General features: G+C 46.6%; 1 protein-coding gene across 6 annotated transcripts in view; it reads left to right on the top strand.

Moving 5' to 3' along the window:
- dip2a (disco-interacting protein 2 homolog A) overlaps nt 1–20,533 on the top strand; it is a 155,671-nt gene that overhangs the window by 8,286 nt on the left and 126,852 nt on the right. The window lies entirely within an intron of this gene.

The following is a 20,533-nucleotide window of genomic DNA, read 5'->3' as shown; positions in this document are numbered from 1 at the left end:
AGATGGAAGGTTCCCATCAAGGGAGGGAGAGGCAGAAACTCATACAATCACTCTCCTCCTCTCATTCCTCCTGTTTGCTCTCAGAACCCCTCTGATGACCAAGTCCTTTTGGGCCGGCGGGGGTGTTAGTTGGGACAATGCCAGAGTCTGGTTGGTCGCTGCGTTTGTTTAGCCTGCTCCCATTGGGTAAACATTAGCTGGAGAAACATTGCTGGTTGCGGTCAATGATCTGTGTTTAACTATAGGTGTTGTCCCCTGTTACTGTTTGCTTAGGCATGTTTTTATATTTTAGTGACACTAGAAAATAGGCCCGAGCTGCCCTGAAGAGGTCAAAGCATACAAGCCATGACTCCAAGGAGCCACACCATAATTGCTATGGTTGCATTGTGTTTGTTAGCAAGGGAACAACTTTTGAGCTGATGTTACAACCAGAGGCTCTTGTGACGGTTCCTGTCCAGTTATTGTTTTTCCTATGTCCTTGAAGGTACCATCATCAGAGTGGATTGGACCTGGTTCAGGCGCTCCTTAAAGTATAAAAACCCAGAGTCTGCTCTGGTCTCTCTCTGGCATTCGGCTGCATCCCCGCCAGAAGCAGCAGCACATTCTCTTTGTTTTGTTTCTGCTTTGTTTTCACAATACAACATTTACACCTCATATTGTTCACACATCCACATTTACATTACAGATTTTACTGACTGACACGCATCACATATGTATTTATGACTTCAGTTGTCTTAAGTTAATATAATAAATTCATTAGTTTATTGCCATCTTTTGTCCTATGCCGTATTTGCTATAGCCTAGGAGCCGGGTTATGACAAATTGGGGGCTCGTCCGGGCGTGTTTGTTCCCGTTTTTGCGCGATTATTTGTAAATGTAGTTGTAAATTTGGTATTTTGTTACAGTATTACACCAGGCGGTAGGGTGTTTGTTTAGAGCTACAATAGTGGTAGTGCTATTGGTGTGCTCTGGTATGGATCCTTTGTTCTCCGGTTTACCTGTGCAGGTGCACGCCTGTAAACATTTTGTTTGCTTTTGTGGGAGAGCGTAGAGGAAAGGACGCGTTGGATGATAGCTTTGTTGGGTAAGTACACTATTTCAGAAAGATTGTATAGTGTTTCTTACCTGAATTTGGACAATTGAGTATTTGTTTGCCTGCCCGTTGTGTTGTGCTGCTATCAGCTGATCCGGATAACATTTGCAGGTTGCTTGTGCGCAGTCTGGTAAAATGGGGAGGAGTTTTCCCTTGTAGGCTGTAGCAACGTTCCCCTTTGGGTTCGTTGAGCTGGTGGGTAGTGTTGTGGTGACCGTGGGAGAAGCGTTGCTCGGGAGCATGTCCGTGGTTTCGGGAGGGTTGCTAGCTTGCTAGTCGACTTCCATTTTTGCATTCATTCAGATGTCCAAACCAAAGGCTAATGCGCTGGTCACTGTTCCTCCAGGCATACGACCTGGACATTAGACATATAAAGGGAACAGAGAATGTCATTGCAGATGCACTGTCTCTTGCTTCTCTGCAGAACAGTCATTGGTGTGAATTTCCAAGTTGATATGGCCTCTTGTACTGTTATTCATCTGTTCTTGCTGCACCTATCTTTTTAATTTGCTTCTCAGGTACCAGTGTTGCTGAGGATGGGGGGGGGGGGGAGGTTACAGTTGAAGAATCCAGCATAAAGGTCATGTGTCTTGCTATTTTGTTGAATATATATATATTGTGGCGACCTGGCCCCAGGAATGTCTCTCTTGAGCCGAAATCAACACACGCCAAGACCCGTTCAAAGCCAGGTAGGGCGTTTATTCATTAAATAATGGGGAAAAAACCTGCGGGGTCGGTGCCCAATGCGGGAAAACCAAAAATCATACGCGTGACTCCGTGTGCCACGGTGGTGTCCAGGGGAATTGTCTCTCCGGCCGGTCTCGTCCCTAGAGTGGGAGGTCAATCCCGTCGGTGATGCCGTCCCGGTGATGCATGCCGTGTCGGCGCGCGTCGTCCTGGCATGCAGGTCCTCTCGTGGCCGCTGGGGAAAGTCCTTAAATCCAATGATCCTCCTGTCCGTAGCGGGTCCTGGAGGTGCTTGGCTCCGCATGGACTCCCGGTCTTCCCCCCTGGGAGAACAACAAACGGCCTTTTAAAGGGTACCTGATCTTCTGCCGCAGGTGTCCTCCATTGATTGAGGTTACGCAAGGGCTGCTCTTTGGCTCCGGCTGGTGGATATCGGCGGTATACGCCATCCACCACCTCTCCCTCTGGCCGCCTGGCATGAGGGTTTGGGGCCGGGTTGCCACAATATATATATATATTTCTTTTTTGTTATTTTGTACCTGTGTGATGGTGGTATGCCGGTGATCCATTTGGGTCACCGACTTTTAAGGGGGGGGGTGTGACGGTCCCTGTCTACTGTTGATGTGGTTGACCAGTTATTGTTTTTCCTATGTCCTTGAAGTAACCATCATCAGAGTGGATTGGGAGCACCTGGTTAAGGCGCTCCTTAAAGTATAAAAACCCAGACTCAACTCTGCTCTGGTCTCTCTCTGGCATTCGGCTGCATCCCCGCCACCAGCAGCAGCACATTCTCTTTGTTTTGTTTCTGCTTTGTTTTCACAATACAACATTTACACCTCATATTGTTCACACATCCACATTTACATTACTGATGTTACTGACTGACACACTTCACATTTGTATTTATAACTTCAGTTGTCTTAAGTTAATATAATAAATTCATTAGTTTATTGCCATCTTTTGTCCTATGCCGTATTTGCTATAGCCTAGGAGCCGGGTTATGACACACTGTTAGTGTGACCAAACATTGATAACTCCCACTCTTTGATAAAGAAGAATCTAATTGGGTGAAACTGACCTTAAAGTGAAAAGGAAATGAGATCAGTAGCATCCTGCTACATGTTCACCTTGTAAGGTACATTTACTGTTACAGTGTTGGTATTTGCATGCATTAGGGAACGTGAGATACACCTCTTCCCCTGGGCTTAGATCCTGCCAGCATTGGCTGCACCTTCTGCAGTCTCTGGTTGCACCTGATCCAGTGCACCTCAGGAGAACGCCTACCGACCAACCTCTCCATTCCCATTCAAAAAGCGTTTCACCGAATTCAGTGAAGTCCTTTGTTTTGTGTGAAATCCTTTCTGACTACATGTTTTCTGTTGATCATATCCTTTTTTTGCCTAACCCAATGTAATCATGGTATTGTCTGTGTGAGCCAATTTCTGTGCACATAAATGCGCTTTGAGCGCATTGTCGGCTCCCAGACCGTAGTCGAGGAGCACAGGGGAGACGTTCCCTCCAGGGTCGATGTTTTTTCGGGGGTAACACCCTTCACTTTGACCGGCAGTGGCTCTGCTGCTTATAGGTCGGAATGAAGCGGCCACCGATTCTTGACACTAGACACTCTACCGCTCCTCTCTCCTCGCTCGTACACTCACTTGCTGACGTCACACACACACGCACTGCAATTCTCGCACACACACATACGCTACTCTCGTAACACTGCTATCCTGGATGTCTATCTTTTTATTTTGTGCTTGTGTGTTTCCAGCAATTATTTTCTTCATGATTGACTTAAACCCATTGGTGAAACACAACACTGCCAATGTGGCAGTTCCATGCGCAACAGGGATTTCTAAAGGTACAGTGGCGGCGACTAGTGTCAAAAGCTGAACCATCACTATGGTAGAGCTAAGAAGGTTCTATGAGCGCTTCAGACCATTCTTACCAACGAACGACGTACGTAAGAGATTCGTAGCAAAGAATGTTTCGTGACGCGAGATGTTAAGGTAGAACTTGAAGTAGAGGTTACGAATGATTTAGCGTTAAGAAGGCTTTAAGAAGGTTTCGGGCAACCAGGCCCAGATCTCTAGTGTACACATCGTTAGTCGCCTCTGTCTAACACTAAATAAACCCCTCCTTGTGGATGTGTGGGTGGCTGCACAGCGCTACAGGAAGTCCTGGGCTCCGTGGTGGTGAATAGCCACCTCGCTCCAGAAGGATCATAAGGCCTGAGTCACTGTGGGGGTGGCTGACCGACCACAGCCTCTGAGGAGAGGAACGTCCACCCCCTCCCCCAGCAGCTTACCCATGGGTAATGTCGCACATTGTTCAGCTTATGGGTGAATGGGACGAGCAGCGGGATCAAGGAGGGGTGTTGTTTTAGCACACTCAGCCGCCCTTAATGAGGGCTGGAGGATTTAGGGGATTCAGGCTGCTTGGGTCATCAGGGGGAATGGACTATGACCATCACGTTGCCTTGTAATAGGGTCCTTACAGTAAGGCGTGTTGGACAGGGAGCTCTGTTCAACAGGACCGCCGAGGCTGATGGCCATGGCTGGGATGCAGACTGTAAATTACCAAGCTAGTGATGTTTTATTCCTGCTGTGGTATAAGACTAAGGGTTATAAATATTTTAAGGGTGTGCCTAAGAGCAGATTGGGCTTCAGATTTTTGTCCTACACTCGTGTGTGTGTGTGTGTGTGTGTGTGTGTGTGTGTGTGTGTGTGTGTGTGTGTGTGTGTGTGTGTGTGTGTGTGTGTGTGTGTGTGTGTGTGTGTGTGTGTGTGTGTGTGTTCTACTCTGACTGCTGTTCTTATGCATCACATTGCACACCAAACCACTGAGCTATTTGTATTTCCTTGTGGATTTGATAATGGAGCCCAACTTTTTAGTCCATTTTAAACATCCCGTCCTCCTGCTCTCTGCCCTGGGGCCTAAGCAGCATTCTTTATAGTAGACCTCAACCACCTCCCTATAGGACCAAATTAATAATTAAAGGGTTTCAGTGTGGGAATGAGATCTCTCAAATATGTTTCTTTCCACTGCTTATATAAGTGTGCTGGAGCCAACAGAATCACCCGCTTGCTGGCAGGGCTCTGAAAGGTGGCGGTGGGCGTTTGAATCACTTAGGCAAGTGTCACATTTTTCAAATAGTTTAGTTGAAGCAGATTTTCCACTCTGAAGTGACGCCATGATAACATTACATGTGACGAGATCTCGTACCACGAGATCCCGCGAGATTAAACTCGACGATATTACCCGTCGGGTTAAAAATCTGTCTCGCGAGATTTGTGAGCTATCCAAACTTCTATTTGTGGCCTGTAGGGGCAGTAATGCGCCTTTGCTACGTCCAGAATGACGTCGGAAAATACCCGTATTACCGTCGAAGATGCCCCCGCCACTTTTAAATCATTTGTTTGGCAGCATTTTGGGTACCCGGCGGAAATGATGAATGGCAGTACAGTGATAAGACGGACAATACCAAGTTGTCAGTGACTTACTTGGTCAGACTCTGTTTGCACTATTTGCACTCTGTATTGAAGGAGCAGAACTTTCATTTGGTTTTGCACATAATATTGTTTGCACTTGAAAAAAAGAGAATTATTTAATTTAATTTATTTTACTTCAACTTTTATAAATTTTAGTTTTAGTTTCAATTTCATGCATGTAAAGAGTTATAATAAAACATTTCAAAATGCATGTGCAAAATGCATATGCATGGGTTAAATAAAAGTCTGTTGGTCCAGTCATATATTTTGTCATTGTAGTTTTCTAAAAATCTCGTCTCGTCTCGTTCTCGTGAACCGAATATCGTGTCTCGTCTCGTCTCGTGAGCTGAGTGTCACACCCCTAGTTGTCAGTGATTGTTTTTATTTCCATTTCGATCGAAACAGTGCCCGAGGCCAGGTTTACCACCGCTTAGCCCAGGGACCCCTTGTCGGATTGAGATAGTAGTCTTATTAATATTTTTTTTTTATTAAATGCTGCAAAGCATTTTATATATATCTGTACACACACACACACACACACACACACACACACACACACACACACACACACACACACACACACACACCATGAAAGAATGCTGCAGTGCTCATTCCTGGTGTTACTACAGGGATGTTCTGCTGTTTTATTGAGGAGGCTTCGATCAATCAATGGCGTGGAGTGCTTGTTTGATTAAGTATGGCTCTGTCCCTGTGGATCATTGCCGACAGGTTTGTGAGTGAAACGGGGGGGAAAGGGAGTGATGTGTTTGCTGCCCTCATGTGTAGTGTGCTGCCTGTTTGTGACCGTAATGAGGAACGAACAGCTGGTTGGATGGGCGTCTCCTAGGTAACCTTGAGTTTGGAGGGGTAGAGCATCTCTTCAGGTGCTGTAGAGAGGGGATGTGTGATTCGTTATGATACCAGTGTCCCCTTTGTCTTTGTCTGCCATACATATTTCAGGATGGATGTTTTTGTCAAAGCTAATTTCTTATAGAGCCAATCATCCGTCAAATAAGCTGTTCTCGTTGTTGCTTTCTTGGCTTGAGTCTTCAGGTCATGATTCGATTCGATATTGATCCAATTGCTTCGATATCGATTCAATAATACGTGCAGATGACAAAAATACCTAAATATTATTTAGAATTAACAATTTCAAAATTAATTAACCATTTCATTGTGCTTTAACTAACAAAAATGGTTTCGGTTTTCGGCCTTGGTTTCCTCATTTTCGGTTTTTGGTTTCGGCCAAGAATTTTCATTTCGATGCATCCCTAGTCTTCAGCGATGATCTTGCTTTGCCTTTTTTTTCCAAAGTCACATGACTGATTCTGTGTGTGACCAGGAAGTTCACTGATCCAAGTCCACCTGGGACCAGGTGGACTTGGACTTGTTCCTCTACTACTGCAGTGCCACCAGTGCACCACACACCTCAGTGGGCCAGGGCCCCATGATCACTGGACTCTGAAGGCTCTTTCCTCTAGTGTTGGCTTTTAAACATTTATCCAGCATAGAAGTACACAAACCCCCTTTCTGTCGCTCCATGAAATCCATGTTGACATTCATTCAGCAGACGCTTTCATCCAAACGTGTTTTATTTGACATGTAGACTGTAGACACCATGGAGCTCGAACCCAGAACCTTTTAGACTGGTAGAGCAACACCCTTATGACTGGACAATCCTAGACTCTCTTTTGTCCTCCTTGATGTAAAAGGACCTTACGGGCTAAAGGATTCCGCTGAGCCTGGTTTGCAGCCAGTGGCCCCGTGCCTGGCCGGGCCGGGCCACTGTTTTCTCCCCAGGGTAGGGCCCTGCTCCACGCCGGGGGAAGGTGCTGCTCAAAAAACATGCCGACTGGCCCACTTCAATGAGGAGACTGAATCTCCCCCAATACAACTGCACCTTCTCGCTGTCGCCTCTCTATCCCCCAGCATCCTTACATCGGCCCAATTCGGCCACTACCACCTTTGTGTGTCCATCCCTGTGAATGACTTGGCATGTTACTGCTGAAATGTAGCAGAAGTTAGATTCAGAGTGGGCTATTCCAGAAGTAGGGCATTATGATTCCCTTTGGTCATTGATGTATGTCAACACTTGCCACCCTGATGCAGTTTGCTAGCAGGCAACATGACTGGAGAGATAGAATAGCTTGCAGAGGCAGGTGGCTCCAGAAGTCATTGTAGTGTTGCCAGGCTGTTTAAAGAGCCCTTACGCTCGCCGAGAAACTTTTTTGGCGAGTTCAAGGATAACATCCATTCATTGTTCTCACTAACAATATAACTTGGCTGCAGTCTTGATTGAATGCACGTCCCTTGCAGGTCTATACCCGGTATTGATATTTCCTCATTGGATGCAGTACACATCAGTTGCCTTATTGGCAGAAAACATAATAAAAAGCTGTACTGTTCCTCATGAGTACTGAGTCCTCACTAGAGGTTCTTTAAATCAAGGAGATTGGTAATCCCAGGGCTGTGCTCAATTCCATTCATTCACAAAGCTGAAAGCATGTGTTGGTGTTGGTGAATTAAATTCCCCGCCAATAAATAGTTGTGCTGCCCAGTTGATCCCCATTAGTTTATGTCTCTGGCAGCCATTGGTCAGCTGAGGAATGACAAACCACACCTGTTGGCTCATTTAAGGCAGACGGTGCAAAGAACCAACCTACGGATTCTCTGAAAAATAAATTAATGGGACATCCAAATATCACCTGAAAACTGGTTGGCAGGTCTCTCCAAACAAGACTGTGAAACATCAGTGTAGGCCCCAGACGGCTACGCTCCTTGTTAGGTGAGTGCTGCATGCAGTGCTCAACTATTGTTCTTCAGAAGTTTCTTTCTTTCTTTCTTTCTTTCGTTCTTTCGTTCTTTCGTTCTTTCTTACTAATTCTCTACAAATTTTGGGACCTATAGACTCCATTCAAATTTTTTAATATTCAGAATAGCTTGGAATCGCTCGTTTCTTTTCAGATTTTTTACATATTTTATATTTTTTAAGATATTCTACTATTAAAATGCTATCTTTATTTTAACATGGGAGTCAATGGGAGGACGGCGGAGCAGTTGGTACTTCAACTGTTTAAGACGTAACTAAATCAATTTTCAACCGTTTATCTTCGTTCAAACCATTCAACAAATCTACACACTTGTATCTTCAATAATATCTAAACGGAATTTCAATATCATTTATGCTTTCTTCAGAATCACAGTTTTAGATCATTCCGGCTTCGTTTTAGCTGTTTTCATGTTTTTACATTTTCTTAAATGGTGTGCATGTTTACATTGTTTACTCCATTTAGACTTTTGAACTTTTGTTCAAATCCCTTCACTTGATTTAAGCCATTTAACGTTTCTTTATGTCTTAATCTATGTGGCTTTATTACAAATCATTTTCAACCTTACTTTGTACTACAGCACTCACCGCATATTCTGCAGGAAATGCATTTTCTAGTTCAACCTGTTGTCTCCATAGGACCGACTCCTAGGGTGCACTCACACCAGGCCATCTGGCCGTGGCCATTGGCCGTTGGCCGTTTTCACACCTAACCGTGCTCAAATGGCCCCATTGTTCTCTGGCCTGCACTCACACTAGGCCATCCGGCCGTGGCCGTTTGCCGTCGCAACTGTGGCCTGGCCACGGTAGGCTCTTGTACATACGTCATCACGTCGTAAGTAACACGTCATCACCAAGCGTCCGCTGCATGGACCATAATAAAGTCTGCTGCCAGTCAGAGTTCCAACAACAGTGGACAACAACACAGAGAACACAGTTCGCACTTTGCTGAGTCTGTTGCTTATTTGGATATATGTTTACCGTTTAATGGGAAAGAAGGCTCGTCACCTTTATTATGTCCGTGGTCGTCGCATGGACTATACGTCATCCAGCTCAGGTTGTGTAGCCGTGCGTGTGCGCGTGTCGGATCATTAGCATCTGTACCGTAGCGGCCCGTACCGTAGCAGCACACCTCTCCCAAGTGGCCAAATTGGCCTGGCCTGGCCAGACTGGCCACACTCACACTGGCAGATTTGAGCACGGTTAGGTGTGAAAACGGCCACGGCCACGGCCAGATGGCCTAGTGTGAGTGCACCCCTAGAGTCTGGAGCTCCACTTCAGGTGCTGCGGTGTGCAGCAGAAGGAGCAGTGTTGCACGTCTAACCACTGGAAAACCGACCAGGGGGAAATGTCTGGAATGTACCCCAACCAAGCCACCGCTCCACCAGGGAGACGCTCCCAGCCCCCACCCCCCCCCCCCCCCCCCCCACCACCACCACGCGAGGGGAGGATCACACAGAAACACTCAAAGACGTAGGTATATGGAGAACAAGGTGAAGTTCTCCTCTCCCCTTCCCAACAAAGACATGCTATCCTTACTGTTCCCCACCAGGACATGAGGTGAAGGAATAGGTATGAACAGTACATGGTTCTGTTATAGTTTTGAACCCAAGGCATTTCTCTCAGTTTCAGACACTAAAATCTAAACTAGCTTGGCAGGCCTGACCTGAATACCGGTAGACCTTTCCTCTGATCTGAGGGAGCAGATGGCCTGAGGTTAGCCACTGTTTCCATCTCCGGGGATGATGTCTACCATGCATGCTTTTCTGACGCATGGACGAAGAGAGAGGAAGAGAAAGGAGCAGGGACAGAAACAGATATACTAAGAGGGAGAGAATGTGTGCAGCTCCTGAGGGAAGAACCGACAAACTATGGCGACCTGATCCACACAAGCCCAGATCATATGAAAATCATTCTTTAAACAATCTGCAAAGAGAGTCCAGACTGGGCTTTTAATGAGGCATCACTGGGGGTAGCGCTACAATTAGGAGGCAGTAAGTCAGCACTTAACAGCCATCACCATCTGGTGGAAACCACACACATTTACCTGTGTGTGTGTGTGTGTGTGTGTGTGTGTGTGTGTGTGTGTGTGTGTGTGTGTGTGTGTGTGTGTGTGTGTGTGTGTGTGTGTGTGTGTGTGTGTGTGTGTGTGTGTGTGTGTGTGTATTTATTTTTAATAACGGTTCTTGAGAGTTGTTGAATTGTCAAATTGGAATAACCAGCCTGACGGAAAGTGGCGACCACACAGTACTGCATGGGTACCCCCCTGCCCCCTTATTTTTATTATATTGTATTATTGCCCATGCACTCCTGCAAAATCACATTAGGCTGTCCATGAACTCCTGTTTTTGAAGTATGGTTGGAGACGGGATGGTCCCAATTTGCTGCATGGTGATTTTATAACCCAAATTTTAAGTAAGAAGTGTAAGCAGAAGGTGTCCGTGTTTTTTGTGATTGCGTTAATGTTAATATGTTAAGCGAGCCAGGTGATCCTCCTGCAGAGGTCATATGATGGGTCAGTCTGAGGACAATTAGGCCTGTTGAGAAGCCGTTAGCCCCCTGGAACACGTGTTTGTTGTGGTGTGAGCCACCGAGCCCCCCCCCCCCCCCCAAGTGTGGACTTGACATGGGTTCAAGTTAGGGCTGGGCGATTAAAGAAAATTTGATTTTGATTTTAGCATCAAACGATCACAAAACTAATATAATCGAGTTTTCTATTTTTATTTTTTTTTATTTTATTAAACGTTTTATAGAAAGGGCAGAAGAACAGCTGGTTACATATGTACATTATTTTAGATTTGAACATTTGTATTTTTTTAAGGTCTGGTTTAGAAGGTGTTTTTGGGAGAGACATGCTGAATAAATAAATCTATTTTCAAACTCAAAAATAATCGTTTGAATAATCGTGATTTCAATATTGACCAAAATAATCGGGATTATGATTTTTTCCATAATCGAGCAGCCGTAGTTCAAGTCAGTGTTGAGAGGGGTCTCTGATATGTAGCCAATGATTCATAGTCTAGTAGTGGACGTATGTGGCTTCATGGCCGGGCCCGTCCCCATGAACCTCCAACGTGTCTGTGACGTGATGGCCTCTTCTACACACACAGGATGGTTCTTCCTCACAAGGTCACAATCCCACAATCCCAGTGCTAGGGGGCGGTCCACGACATCGACGCGGCCCAGGACACACACACACACACACACACACACACACACACACACACACACACACACACACACACACACACACACACACACACACACACACACACACACACACAGTCATGATGTCTGCCGACAGCGACGCAGCCCAGGTCTTTGCTAATCCAATATCACACATACACACACACACACACACACACACACACACACACACACACACACACACACGTCATGATGTCTGCTGACAGCGTACCGGGCAGAGGTCATAGGACTGTCGTACGGGCGGAGTGATGGCTGTGGTCAAATGGCGTGCCCTCACACCGACACGTGGTGACAGTTGGAGTCGCCGCAGCATGACTCGCCTTCCCTCCTCCACATGCCTTGGATCCCTCTCTCTCCACCCTTTACACCACCAGCCCCCTGCACACATTTCCTCTAGGGGTGTGTAACGATACACAAAAGTCATGGTACGGTACAGGACGGTACGGTTCATAGTTGAGGGGAATATTTAAAAAAACTGCTTGTTTGTCAACAACGGAGAATGGCCGTAGATCAGCAGCAATGAAAACACCAATAGACTTGGTTATGGCATTTGCATTTCTGAATTCCCAGAGAGGGATTGTTGAAATAGTGTCGTTAGCTGGGTTTGCACAGCTCGTTTATTTTTCACAGCAACGTTGATAGTAACCCCTGGATGGTGCCTTTTCAAAGGCATGTACATGTTAAAGTGCTGTACTTAAACACGGAGAGCCCTCTCCGAAGCCGGAGAGCCTGTCGGAGACCATGGACCTATTAAAGAAAGGACAGCGGACTAAAACATGGCCGCCCATTCATTCCTATGCAAACTGCTCAATGGCGCAGGGCAACATCAAGGAGGGGTTTGCTTCCGCATCATGGCGGTCTCAAGCTACGCCCTAGTGCAGTGGTTCTCAAACTTTTTCTGTCATCCCCCGCTTTGGACAAAGGGGAATTTTCAAGCATCACCTGCCCCCATTGCCCCAACACAATGCGAATGAAATACGCCAAGCTTAACATTTTCAAATTTATTGAAGTAACATTAAGTAACATCATGTTGTATCTAAATTCTAACTCAATAACATCCAATAACAGCAAGTTCAACAATAGAGAAAATAAAACTGCAGCTGTGTCATAACTTGCATCAAGTTAAAAAATAGAGAAAATTAAAATGCAGCTGTGTCATGACGTTACAATTGACCCTTTGCTAAGCCCCGCCCCCTTAGTTACTGTTGCTATCTGCTGTCTGTCAAGCTTTCGCTCCTGCAATAAGAAATATGGAGTTTTCAGTAGCCGCGTTAACATTGGACACTTCTGATCCGATTAGAAGTGGAAGAACAGCTCAATCGGAATAAAAAATGAATATATATACGCCTCAATCGGAAAGAGGTGGTGTAGTCTGCTATAATCGACATGTATACACTTCCCGATTGGTTTGGGGTGGGTGCGGCTACATTTTATTAGAGAGACGGCATCAGCAGCTGCAGTAGTTTGCAATTGGTCCGTCTGTACTTTTACCAAACTTCAGAGACGTCAACGTCTGTGCTGATCAACACTACAAATGGTACTTGTAAAACGACACACCGTGTGAAGATATTGTTTCGTTTTGGCAGGGAGCTGTGTAATAAGCGGGATAATGTATTGAACGACGCCGGTCATTATCGAAAGTAATACCCTACAGGGCGAAGCAAGACACCTCAGCTTCGCGTCGGGGTCCGGTTCGCCCTGTCGGGGCTTATTTTCACGATAAAGACCATCGTTCTGTACAACATTATCCCTTACATATATCATTTAAGCCCAGACCAACATAACTGTTGTGCACGAGAGACATACGAACGTCCGCTTACCACTTTTTTAAATGCCATACATTCAGATTATATGATAGGAATCTATCTATTCCGATTAGAAATCTAATCGGAACTGAAATTTCAATGTAAACGCAGCTAGTGAAATTTCTTCACGCCCCACCTGTCACGTCTCTATTCCCCATCAGTGGGGCGCGCCCCACACTTTGAGAACAGCTGCCCTAGTGCATAACGTGCCGGATGCAGAAATACTCTCGTTTTCTAGCATTGTAGCATCATAAGCGAGGGGTCTGAGCGAGCACAGTCTTCTAACAAAATCATTTCCGGAATCACTTCTCCGGTTTGACTTGCACCTTAATTACTTTGTTCATTGTTTAATTTACACCAAGGACCAAATAAGATTTGAAAAGCTTTGGAAGTTTATTTACAACACTGTTTATATGGTTTGTAGTCAACATATAAGATCGGTTGGGGGCGGCGAATTGCATTTCGTGTCCGACATCCCAACGGAGAGCTGCTGAGGGGTCTCCGTAGTCAAGGAGTCGGATTACGGAGACGGAGTAGTATACTTTGGCTAAACAGTCTGGGGGAAATTCGGCATCGCAAAAAAAGCCTTTACATTCGCCATATTAACGCTGTATGCCGAATTTACGCACCGCGGTCCACCTCTGTAACCATCCAGAAGTGCCAGTACCGTGAAGGTTCGGTACAAATACGTGTATCGTTACACCCCTAACTTTGTAGTGTGTACAGGACACAAAAAAAAAGTGTGTGTGTGTGGGCACCTCTCCGTCATTGGCAGTGAGGTGCGGCTGTGCCCCCCCCCCCAACAACAAGTGGCACCCAGCTGGCGACGGGCTCTGCCAACGGGGATCAGTGTCGCGTCCCTGCTGAGATGCATACACACACACGCGCACACCAGAGTGCAAAGGCCGCCCCTTCTAAGTCCGCCTGCCACAGCTCAAAGTCTTAATTGGCGCTGTGCGATCCATGTAACTCCCAGTCCTCCTGTAACCCAGGGTAACGCCCCCCCCACACTTGTCACTCTCGACACCATCGGGTGAAGGGAATGGAGCCCTCTCGTTGTTGTCCGTTGTTGTCCGCCTACTAAACACACGCCGTCACCTCCTAAAGCCCTGGAGATCCTGTTGGCTCCAGCTCACTTACAGAAAAAGTGGAAAGAAACATATTTGAGCTCTCTCATTCCCACACTGAAACCCTTTCATCATTAATGTAGTGTAGGGAAGCGCGTTATTCAACAGTGTTATTCCCTCTGTATGCTGCAGTGGGGGGGCCCACTGGGGCCTGCACTGACCAGTGGCGGCGTGGTGGAAGGTGGACAGCCCTATACCCCTGCAGCAGGGCCATTTGGATTCCACTTTATAGTAAACAATTTTCACCACAAACTGATCCTAGTGAATAATAGTGAAAGAGGTTGTTGGTTCAATCCCCAATGCCCACCTCCCACCTACCTGACGGTCTTTCATGAGCTGTTGCCTGGCCCCTCCCACCCCTTAATGACGGGTTAAACCGAAGGGTGTCTCTGCCTCCTACATCTGCAGTAGATGGTGAGCCAAGTCTAGTGGGTGACCGATTTCCTTGCAAACTCATACAGGCTGGTTGTTGAGTCTCCCCCTGACTATCCGCTCAGCCAGGTGCAGGGGTCGGTGCTCAGGAGGCCAACCTTTAGGTCCAACCCATGAAGAGAGCTCCATTCGCAGCCCAGGGTCCAGGGTGTCAGCTACAGGGAGGCAGGGGGGAGACTCAGGGAGGAGACGCAGTGGGGAGACGCAGGCAGAAGACGCGACGGGAGAAGCAGGCAGGAGAGGCAGGGAGGAGAATAGGCAGGGTGGAGACGCAGGGGGGAATGGTGGAGGAGGAAACATGTGGCCTTTTGTTTGGGTTCACATTGGATCTCCTGCTCCACTGGGACAGCCTGGGTGCGGCCCGCCTCCACCCCCACCACAGGCTGATGGTGTTCCCCAAGGCCTCACCACCCGTCTGTTTCCACCTGCCCGCCGTGGGTCCCATGTGGATGAGGTGGGGGTGGGGAGGGCCCGCCTCCTTGTTCACTAACAGGATTAGAAAACAGCAGCGTTTACGAAATGCAGACAAGCCTGTTGTTGGCCGGCTGCCAAGGCAAATAATCCACAGGGGTTAGGAAGAGAACATTCTCAACGGTCAGGTCTCTGTTTGGAATGAGACGGGAAGAAAAGAGAACGGCAAAAGAAAAGAAGCTGGCGGTGGTGGAAGTAATAAATAAAGGTGTTGTAGAGCGCTCAGTGGGTAGTACCATAAAGTCAGTCTTTACGGCGGCGACCCAGGTTTGATTCCAGTCATTGAAGATTGGTCATTGGCTGAATGGCCTCTCTCTCTCCCCCATACCTCCCAGTGTGACTGTCTCTGAATCGGTCATGAATGAAACATACAAATTAAAAAGAAATACAAATGCTTGCAGTGGCTTTCACTAACCCTGGACTGACATGGTGCACATGGCAGAAGAAGAACAGCTATCGAAGAACACAGTCCCCATGACGCGATATAGAGTAAGGGGTTAGGGTTCCCCATGACCCCCTACAGAGGTAGGGTAAGGGTAGGTTTAGGGAGGGGGATGTTTAGGGCTTTGCAAGACGAGGGCTTGGTCTGTGAAAGGCATCCTATCGGAGCCTCTTACCCTGGCATCAGCGTCCTCAGTGAAGACCCCTCCAGAGACGTGCCGTTAACAGGCTCTCTCCTGGGAACGCAGCAGCCAACTCCCCCACACCCCCATCTGACCTGAGCTGGGAGACCGCCGCATCATCACCTCTCATTCAGGGGTGAAGGGTAGAGGAGGAGGAGGAGGAGGAGATGGACTGCTGGACAACGACATCGATTTGCACTTTCCCCTTGAGGGAAGAGATCGAGCAGGTGGAGGAGATAAATCCGACTGCTAGGCTGGCCCCTGTCTGCCGGGGCCCTCGTTTGCTTGTAATATATCCTCATCTGATGATGAGGATATATTTAGTATATGCTACACGTGAACCTCCTAAAATGGCGCAATTTCATTGGTTCGCTATCTCGGGATATTGGGCAATATCCCATGATTTAGATCTCAAACTCGGGATATTGCGTGACGGTTGTCTCGTCACACTATTAAAAACAAATAAACCGCTAATAAGAAAAAATAATCCCGGCAGAAAGTGTTATCTTGTTTATTTTTGGAGTGTTCAGTTGTAGAATATACTAAAACAGTAGGGGAATAGCCCCCTCTTCGGCGAATAATTGTTAAATATCCTTGCTCTTCCCTCGTGTCTAAGCATGTTTGTAGAGTTGGATGATGGGTTAAGCCCCAGGCTGTGTGTGTTTGTTTGTGTATGTGGGTGCGTGTGTGTGTTTTATATGTCTAAGTGCAAAAACATGCAGTGTTTTTACGGTCTCTTACTCTTTCTGTATTATTTATCTCCTCAGTGTTGTGCTCTCTTACTCTCCCTTTTCGGGGCATGATCCTCCGTCCCCAAGCACCCGGGTGGGTCTCAGGGGGGGCTGGGGGGGCGCTCAGAGATGACTGCTCTCCCAGTGTTGAGCCAGGACGGGTCCTCTTTGGTTGTTAGATCAGCCTCACCGTGTCCAACCTTTGAGGCCAGCTTTCCCTCCATCTTTGGATTTCTGGATATATATTCAGTATCCAATTTATTCCCCAATTTTGTAGAATTCCACCAGAAGTTTTGTTAAATCCCCACACCGAATAAAATGGCACAAAAACATCATAATATAATATATTGACATAATTGAATTATTTCCAGATTTGCGATCCATGTAGCAGCATTCCAAACCCTCATATGGTATGGTGAGGCTCCTGCTGTTTCCCAGAGCCTACAGCCTCTCTTTACATAATCTGACTAGACTCTTTAAAGTGCTTTTAGCATTAGTTAAAAGAGGCTTACATAGTCGTTTTGGCATGGACACTATAGCCGTACTATAGGCTTTTGTAACAGAGCAGCTCGCCATGCACTATCATTCTCTCATGCTTTGGATTAAGGCGCCTGTTAAATTACCCCATATTAAATTATCTGTCCAGAGCAATGTGTATATGGTGCTCAATCATGATGCAATGGTTACACAGAGGTGTGTGTGTGTGTGTGTGTGTGTGTGTATGTGTGTGTGTGTGTGTGTGTGTGTGTGTGTGTGTGTGTGTGTGTGTGTGTGTGTGTGTGTGTGTGTGTCAGAGTGACCTCCCTTAAGTTGTGTAAGTGTTTCTGAGGACCTCCCTTAAGTTTCTTCTCTGGTTCTGAGACGGAGAAACAAAGATGGAAAGGGGGCGAAGAGACAGAGGGAGAGAGAGAGAGGGAGAGAGCCGGACCCTCTGGCTCACCGCTCCCCATGCAAGCTGAGCTCCAGCCTCCAGTGTGGGGCGTGGGCGTGGAATGTGAGCGCTTCTGAAGTTCTGGGACAGCTTTGAAGAAAAATAAAATAACCAGGGGAACCGCCTGGTTGTTCTCTCCATGGATCTGTCTCTGTCTCTGTGTCTCTCTGTGTGTGTCTCTCCCTCTCTCTCTGTCTGTATTTGTGTCTTGTCACTTTCTCTCTCTGTCTCTGTCTCTCTCTGGCTTTGTCTCTCTCTCTGTCTCTGTCTATCTCTCTGGCTCTGTTTCTCTCTCTATCTCTGGCTTTGTCTCTCTCTCTGGTGCTGTCTCTGTCTCTCTGTCTGCATCATATACATTTTTAAGATGGAGCCAATATCTTGTCTTGTTAGTTTGTTTTATTTTTGTCTTTTGTATTTCTTGTCCTTAATATTTCATTGAGAATAATAAGAAAAGAGCAACCTAACGATGGCTGGGGGATGTTAAGGTTTGGTCTCCCTCTTGTTCAGATGCTATTTCCCCATCCTAGTTTCTGTCTGTCTCTCCCTCCCTCTCAGATGTGAGTGTGGGGCTCACCTTGGCTCACCTCAGAATGGAATCTATCAGGGTGGGAGAGAGAGAGACTACTGCTCTACGCAGCGCTGCGGCACGCACCATCAAGAGAAAGAACACCACAGAGAATGCCGGAGAGAATGATGAAAACAAAGAGGAAGAGCAAAAGTGATGGGGGGTAGAGGAGGGGTTGTAATGGGAATGATGTCATATCACGATACCGCCGTGTTTCACCAAATCATAACCCAACCAAATATGATAACAAACAGTGTTGGGTTCGGTCAGAAGCTTGTCTCATGACTCATCGTATATAGAGAGGGACCTCCAGCTGCTCAGCCAATCAGATCTGTCTGTGGTGATGGCCTAGAGAGGGGGAGAGACAGAGAATGTCTATTCAGAGCCCCTCTACCTCGTGGTGAGGGGAACGCCTCGAGTCGTCCCAGCATTCCTGCTGCCGTTGCATTGTTGTTACCAAGCAGCCTCTCCGTGACTCATCCCTGCTCGCCTATGGAGCAGCCCCTCAGTCACCTGCCCTCACCGCCTCCCTCCCTCCCTCCCTCCCTCCCTCCCTCCCTCCCTCCCTCACCACCCTCCCTCACTGCCTCCCTCCCTCCCTCCCTCACCGTCTCCCTCCCTCCCTCCCTTCCTCCCTCACTCCCTCCCTCCCTCCCTCCCTCCCTCCCTCCCTCCCTCCCTCCCTCCCTCCCTCCCTCACTGCCTCCTTCCCTCCCTCAACGTCTCCCTCCCTCCCTCACCGCCTCCCTCCCTCCCTCACCTCCTCCCTCCCCCCTCAGCTTCTCCCTCCCTCCCTCACAGTCTCCGTCCCTCCCTCCCTCCCTCCCTCCGACTATCGCTTTCTCTCTTCATCTTGCTCTACTTGTGATCCTTGTTCGACCACTGCTCCTTCTTCATCTAATGCGTTTATCGTTCCCACTTAATCCCTTGTCAATAAATAATAGAAAATGAAGGAGCAGAGTGGGATGTTCACATACAACATTGATCTGTGAAAACTCAAGCCAACAAATAAATGAGTGAAACCAATCACAAGCAGGCCTCTTTGAACGTTATGTTCACTGTACATGAGGTACAAAATGGTGGAGATAACATCCTGTTTACGTTCTCAACACAGTGTTCTCTAACTGCATCCATGGTGGTGAACTACATGCATAGACCTGTAATTACTGCTCTCTGTTATATGTATGGATCATTAGCTTAATCTCAACTGCCTTTGGCGCTATAAATGTATTTGTTTCACTGCTGTATGGAATGCAGGTGGCCTTAACATAACAGTGTGCAGTTGTATTGCAACAGCTACGTTTTGAATACCAGCTTCTTCGGAAATAGCCTGCTTTTACTTATCATACTGAGGAACGACCTCAAAAACTAATCCCCAAATCAAGGATGTGTTAAAGAACACTCCAATGCACACAAGGACACACCCAGTGTCTTATCATTTAGGTAAAGGATCGGTGTGGGCTCCTCTTCCACTAATATGAGGTTGAGGGTTGCATCGTATTTTCACTTCTGCGCTTCATGTTTCAAAATTGCCCATATTCGCGTCTGGTCTGTCCAGTTTTTCTTGCCTTTTCATGTTATGTTTATGTAAGCTGGCTGATGCTGATGGATGGTTAGTGACTTGAACTCCTTTTCGTTCATAATACGTTATCTGTTTCCACAATGCCCTGGGCCTGACGCTGTCCTGTTAGTATAGAGAAGCCCCATTTTCAACACAAAACTTTCGGTTCCCACATTTCTGTATTTAAATCGCTATTGGCACACAGTAATTGGCGTCATCTCCAGAGAGAGAGAGAGATAGAGAGAGAGAGAGAGAGAGAGTGTGACTGACTGACTGACGGAGAAATGCAATCAGATGTTTTTGAATAATGTGGATACAGTGGTGAGGGAGTAGAGAGATGTCACGATGACTGTAGACGTAGATGTCCAAACGCACCGTGAATGAGGAACTTTATAAAAAAAAAAAAAGGGAATCACAATGCTGCCATTTTAGGTTTAAAGTGTAATTCCGGTGTAAAATGGATTTGGGATATGTTTTGTATGATAACGAGTTGAAACGTTCGTTTTGGAGCACAAAAACCGCACATAGATGCTTTCTTCAGTTGGCTGTTTTTAGCCTATTCTATCAAAACACTATAAACTTGGAACGATGGGGGTACTGGTTATGGTAAAAACGAAATCGCTATTTTTAACCACTTAAAAGGCTAAAGGTAGCTGACACTTCTTTGGTAGTAATTTGCATCTTTGGTTATATCGAGTCTTAAAAACAAAATGGAGTCGACGGGTGATCTACTGATGGTATTGTGTCTATAAAATGTCCTTTTTAATAAACAATCTGTTCTCAATGCCTCGTTTTATATGTAAAGACCCTTATTATACTACCAAAGAAGTGTTGGGTTATTTTTAGCCTTTTAAGTGGTTTAAAATCGCGATTTAGTTTTTACCATAACCAGTGCCCACATCGTTCCAAGTTTATTGCGTTTTACTAGAATCGGCTAAAAACAGCCAACTGAAGAAAGCGTCTATATGCGTTCTTTGTGCTC

The sequence above is a fragment of the Gadus macrocephalus genome, chromosome 20 (assembly GCF_031168955.1).
Source record: "Gadus macrocephalus chromosome 20, ASM3116895v1".
In the NCBI taxonomy this organism is placed as follows: Eukaryota; Metazoa; Chordata; class Actinopteri; order Gadiformes; family Gadidae; genus Gadus; species Gadus macrocephalus.
The sequence above is the reverse complement of the archived record's forward strand: the minus strand, read 5'-3'. Positions and strand labels throughout refer to the sequence as shown.